Consider the following 6,629-nt stretch of genomic DNA (forward strand, 5'->3'; position numbering starts at 1 on the left):
ATTACATACATTGGAAAGAGTCTCTTAAAACATATTTCATGGTGAACGACCTCAATTTGTCATGTTTGAGGAGTGTCCTTAAGTCCCAACCCTTGATGCACCGCGAAATGTTCGTAATGCATATGAGATGTGGATGAAGGCTAACTCATTGGCCCGACTTCACATTTTGGCTAGCATACCTGATGCGTTGGCCAAAAGGGTTGAGAACATGGTCATTCCACGTAAGATCATGGACTCATTGCAAGAATTTTTTGAACGTCGGTTCTTACTTTTGAGCAAAAAGGGATGGATGACAAAGAAACCAATAGTGTTAGTTCCATAGATAATCTTCAGTCTTTTTTGAATGTCAAGGGACTACAAGAGAAAGCACGTGTTGCTGACTCAGATGAAGTTCATCAATGAGAATTGTTCTCTGAAATGAAACTTGGAGTTTATTTAGGTTCTGATAATGATCCCACTACTCTCCAGAAGAGGAAGAAGTCTAAAGACCATAAATGTGATTTATTTGTCTTGGAAACGTGTTTGGTAGAGAATGATGAATTTGCCTGGATACTTGATTTAGGTTCTACTAATCATATAAGTTCTTCCTATCAAGGACTTAGTTTCTGGAAAACGTTGGAAGAAGGAGAGTTGACTCTTCGAGTCGGTACTGATGAGGTTGTTTCAGTTTTTGCTGTAGGCAGGCTGAAGTTATTTTTGGACAAGAAACATTATCTGTTATTAGATAATGTTTTTGTAGTTCCTCATATCAAGAGGAACTTAATCTCGGTTTCTTGTCTGATTGAACAAGGTTATATCGTCTCCTTTTCTGAGAGTAAAGTGTTTATTTTCAAGAATGGTATGGAGATTGATTTTGGTTTAATGGAAAATAACTTATATGTACTAAGGTCATTTGTCATAAAAACCTTGCTTAATACTAAAATGTTCAGAATGGCGACAACTGCAAAAAGACCAAAGGTTTCTCCTAAGAAAAATGTCCATCTTTGGCATCTAAGATTAGGTCACATAAACCTCAATAGGATTGAGAAGTTGGTGAAATGTGGACTTCTAAAAGGTTTAGAGGAAAACTGCTTACCGGTATGTGAATCATGCTTTGAAGGTAAGATGACCAAATGCCTTTTTACTGGAAAAGGTTATAGAGCCAAAGAAACCTTGGAGCTTATACATTCAGACCTCTGTGGTCCGATGAGTATTAGAGCTTGAGGTGGGTATGAATATTTCATCTCTTTCATAGATAATTTTCAAGATACGGGTATCTATACTTAATGCAATGTAAGTTTGACGCTCTTGAAAAGTTCAAAGAGTATAAGGCTGAAGTTGAAAACTTGTTAGGTAAGAAGATAAAAACACTACAATCTGATCGTAGTAGAGAGTATATGGACCTCGAATTCCAGAACTATATGATAAAACATGGAATCACATCCCAACTCTCGGCCCCAGGTACACCTCAGCAGAATGGTGTATAAAAAAAGAGAAACATAACCCCGTTAGACATGATTCGGTCTATGATGAGTTATGCTCGTCTTCCAGACTCATTTTGGGGATTTGCAGTGGAGATTGCATGTTATATTTTGAATAATGTTCCTTCGAAGAGTGTTTCTAAAACACCTTTTGAGCTGTGGAGAGGCCGTAAGGGTATTTACGCCACTTCAGGATTTGGGGCTGTCCGGCCCACGTGCTTGTGGCTAACCCTAAAAAGTTGGAACCGCATTCGAAAATTTTCCTCTTTGTAGGCTGCCCCAAAGAAACGATGGGTGGATACTTCTATGATCCGAGTGAGAATAAAGTGTTTGTGTCAAAAAAATGCTATCTTCTTGGAAGAAGACCACACCATGGATCATAAATCACGAAGCAAGCTTGTTTTACATGAGATTTCTAGTGAGACTATTGAGAGTTCAACAAGAGTTTTTGAACAAACTGATAGATCAACAAGAGTTGATGTAAGTTCATCTAGTCAACCATCTCAAGAGTTGAGATTACCTCGACGTAGTGGGAGGGTTGCGTACCCACCGGAACGCTACATGGGTTTGACTGAAGCCCAAAACATCATGTCTGATGATGGAGTTAAGGATCCATTGTCTTATAGCAAGCAATGGAGGATGTTGACAAAGATGAGTTGATTAAAGCCATGAATCAGGAAATAGAGTCTATGTACTTCAATTCGTTCTAGGAACTTGTGGATCGGCCTGATGGGGTAAAACCTATAGGATGTAAGTGGATCTACAAGAGAAAATGAGGTGCAGATGGAAAGGTGAATACCTTTAAGGCTAGACTCGTGGCAAAGGGTTATACTCAGGTCAAAGGAGTTGACTATAAGGAAACTTTCTCACCTGTTGTCATGTTGAAGTCTATTAGGATTCTCCTATCCATAGCCACATTTTATGATTATGAGTTATGGAAAATGGACGTCAAGACTGCCGTTCTGAATGGTAATCTTGAGGAGACTATCTGGCTTAACCAGAGGGGTTCATTGTTTTAGATAAAGAGCAAAGGGTTTGCAAGCTTAATAGGTCCATTTATGGGCTAAAACAAGCGTCTAGATCGTGGAACATTATATTTGATAGTACGATTAAATCATTTGGCTTTGATCAATATATTGATGAGTCTTGTGTTTATAAGAAAATCGTCAATAGCTCAGTAGCTTTCCTGGTGTTGTATTGGATGATATCCTACTCATTGAGAATGATGTAGGTTTTCTGACTGACATTAAATCGTGGCTAGCTGCCCAATTTCAAATGAAAGATTTAGGAGAGGCACGGTATGTTATAAGGATAAAGATCATTTGGAATTGTAAGAACAAGAGGTTGGCCTTGTCTCAGCATCGTACATTGACAAGATGTTGATCAGGTACTCGATGCAGAATTCCAAGAGGGGTTTATTACCCTTTAGGCATGCAATTTTTTTGTCTAAAGAACAGTGTCCTAAGACACCTCAAAAGGTTGAGGAAATGAGACGGATTCCCTATACTTCGGTTGTTAGAAGCCTCATATATGCAATGTCATGTACTAGACCTGACATTTGCTATGTAGTAAGGATTTTCAGTCGATATCAGTCCAATCCAGGATTAGAACACTAGACAGCGGTCAAAACGATTCTCAAGTATCTTCGGAGAACGAGAGACTATATGCTCGTGTATGGAGATAAGGATTTGATCCTTACAAGATACAATGACTCTAACTTTCAAACTGATAGAGATTCTCAAAAATCGACCTCATGGTCAGTGTTCACTCTAAATTGAGAGGTTGTAGTTTGGCAAATCATCAAGCAAGGATGCATCGCGGACTCCACTATGGAAGCTGAATACGTAGCCACTTGTGAAGCTGCTAAGGAGGTTGTTTGGCTTCGGGAGTTCCTTACAAATTTGAAAGTTGGTTGAATGGAAGTATCATTTGATCAGGGAGATTGTGCATCACGGTGATGTGATAGTCACGAAAATCGCGTCGAAGCACAACGTTGTTGATCCGTTTACAAAGGCTCTCACGGTTAAAGTATTCGAGGGTCATTTGGAGAGTCTGGGTCTACGGGACATGCAGCACCTTGTCACTGGCAAGTGGGAGATGATACTGGGGTATAGAATATGCCCTAGTTTTTGTATATTGTAATGTTTTTATGTATTGTACATTAGTCTCCCGAGGCATTAAAACAAGTGGGAGATTGTTGGGATTGGTGCCCTAATTCTCCCGGTGGTCTCGTAGTTTGTAAACATTTTGTACAACATTGTTATTAATAAAATTAATGTTATTTTATTTGCATTTACTCATATCCAATAAGCTAAGACCCGTGGTTATTTCATGTAGCTTAAGCATGTATGTGAGACATACAAGTGGATCATGCCTTAAGTAATAACCTAAATGGTCTATAGTATGAGGATAAAGGAGGGATACTTTATCCTGGTGACACTACGGATACGACCCGCTTTGTAGATAGTTGCAACTGTTGTAACGTGCTACAAATGGTCTGATCCTGACCATTCATGTGGAGACATGTGAGCGGAGGTGTCCTATACAAAGAGTTTGTATAAGACTGGACCACGAAATGATTCGTCTTTTTATATAATGTCGTTGATAATTGGGACTTACATTTCACTAAAACGACCATAGGTGACATGACCTTAATCCTGAGTGTTTTAGGAACTCCTGCCTATGAGGGTGGTCCTTTGATTAGTATGGGTGAGAGTGGCCAGATTGGCAACTCAACAAGCCTACCTTTTTTAGGATTTGTCTGATTTGGGAGCTGGGAACTCAGTTACACAAGATGGAATTCACTCCTTCCCCAAAGCAGGGGTAAGTATATAAATTGCTCGCTTAAGGGTTGATTTTAGGTCTTGAACATAGTGGCCACACCCTCTCTTTGGAAGAGAGGACTCAGTCATAGCAGGACTATGACTTATTGTTCATTAGAGGAATCAGTGGTACTTAAGGAGTTAGGTATAACTACAGGGACAAAATGGTAAATTGGCCCAGCTATACTTACGAGTGATTAGTGAAGGGTCATCGCACTATTGATTGGTTATATGAACACAGAAATATATTTGTAGTGCGAAGAATCCAGTTGTCGGTCTTTAATGAAGTGCCCGACAGTTAACAGATGTTGGATCTCGTGACTAGAGAGTTTAGTCAGTTATTCACGTACCGTTGAAGCTTCAAGCTACAGGTCCATAAGGTCCTCTTGGTAGCTCAATTGGTTCAAGTTGAGAATCAGATGTTGGGTTAGTTTGAAGTGTTCAAATTAACAAGAGGAAATTCAATTATATGTGATATAATTGGTGCGATGTATTAGATACATTAATTGAAGGAATTAATATAAATATGATTTATATTAAGTGCCATAAAATAGAAAAGGAACTATGGTTTATATGTTTCATATGATGAAATATTAAAACTATAGGTTATAAATATAATATGATAAGTTGGTTATCATATTTATTTAATATGTTAATTATATGATAATTAATTCTTTTTCTCTGATAATCGAATTGAGTGGGAGGTTATTAGAAATTTTATGGTAACCGTGAGATAAAAGGAAAATTGTTTTCCAAAATTAGAAGTGAATTCATTCGTGTAATTCTCACGGAAAAAGGCTATCAAGTAAAAATAGTTTTTACTAAGCAATAGCTGTTGAGAGCTTACACAATCGTTTAGAGTTGACTATACGATAGTTACTTGTTGATCGTTGCTACATGATCGAGTAGCAAAGTCTATGTGATAGGCTTCAGTTTGCTAAACGATCGTGTACATCGTCTATGTGATAGACAGTCTTCTTATCTCTCACTTACTCGATCGCATACCTCCTGTCTTCCTCAATCCAAGATCATACATAGCCCACAACTCCTGGATTCTCACAGCGAGAATACCATGGTAACACTTGTGGTGGTGTTCTACATCCGTTCAAGAATCGAGTTGGACTCGATTCGGTTTGAGGAGCATTCAGACGTTCGTGGAGGTTGTGTTCATGTTTGTGCTGTTGGCTGTTCCGATCGTTGCGTTCAAGTGCATTATTAGACACATTAGACACTGATCGAGGGATACTTGAAAAATGGTTCTTCAAAGGTACGCATACTCTATCCCTTGATTCCTATTGTAGCATGCTGTAATTTCTGTATATGCATAATCTGTATGTTTCCGTTTAAGACTGTACTCGTTGTATTCATTCGGAATGGAATTTGGAACGAACCACTTTTGCTGCTCATGGAGATCTCTGTTTGTGATTTCCTACAGCGGCTTGGCGTGAGGGGCGCAAGCAGCGGCTGGTTGATCAGCGAAAAAGGCAACTGGCTTAAGCGGCAAGAGAAGAAATTTTGTTTTTTTTTCTCTTTCTTTTTCTTTTAAACACTTAAGGGGCGTTTGGGGCACAAATTAGGTTATTATAGTCTGTGGGTTATAATAAACTGTTTGTTTTTATAGTCTGCATTTGGGATGTAGACTATTATAGTCTGGTTTATAATAGTCTGTGTTTGGGGTGCAGAGTATTGTATTTTATCTTATAATAGTCTATGTTTGGAATGTAGGTTATTATAGTCTGAATTATAACAGTCTATAATTTGAGTGTAGATTATTTTAGACCATGTGTAACCTTTTCTACTACCATATTTTATAATACTAATAATTATGCATATGAAATATCATATTTTGAAAATATAATTAAGACTTTATGTTCCACTAATTTATACAAAATTAATTTGATTGTAATTTATATTAAAAGCTAACCAAGAGTTTTTTGTCATTTTGAGAGATACCTTGGTTAACATGGCCAAAAAAGAAAAAAATGCATTACTTTTGGATGCAATTCATGTGTTTCATATATAAAGCTCTTTTTTTCTTAGGTACAAGCATCTCTAAGAAAAAATAACTAACTCATGATTGCATGATTAAAATATGAACTTTTTTAAGCTACCAAATGTACTACAAACTTAAATGCTTAAATGAAACAAACTAATCATTGTTCATTATTGAAAAGCAGTCCAAAATACGGGTTGATCAAACATTCTCTTCAAGGAGAAGGTTGCATAGTCCAACTTCAGGGCTGTGGGAACGGATAAGAAGCTCTCCGTATCTTCCACGCTATGGAATATGATTTGCATAAGCTTCACCCTTTGTCGATTATGCAATTCAGGAATATCTTAAAGTTGG

This window comes from Benincasa hispida, chromosome 9 (assembly GCF_009727055.1).
Source record: "Benincasa hispida cultivar B227 chromosome 9, ASM972705v1, whole genome shotgun sequence".
Lineage (NCBI taxonomy): Eukaryota > Viridiplantae > Streptophyta > Magnoliopsida > Cucurbitales > Cucurbitaceae > Benincasa > Benincasa hispida.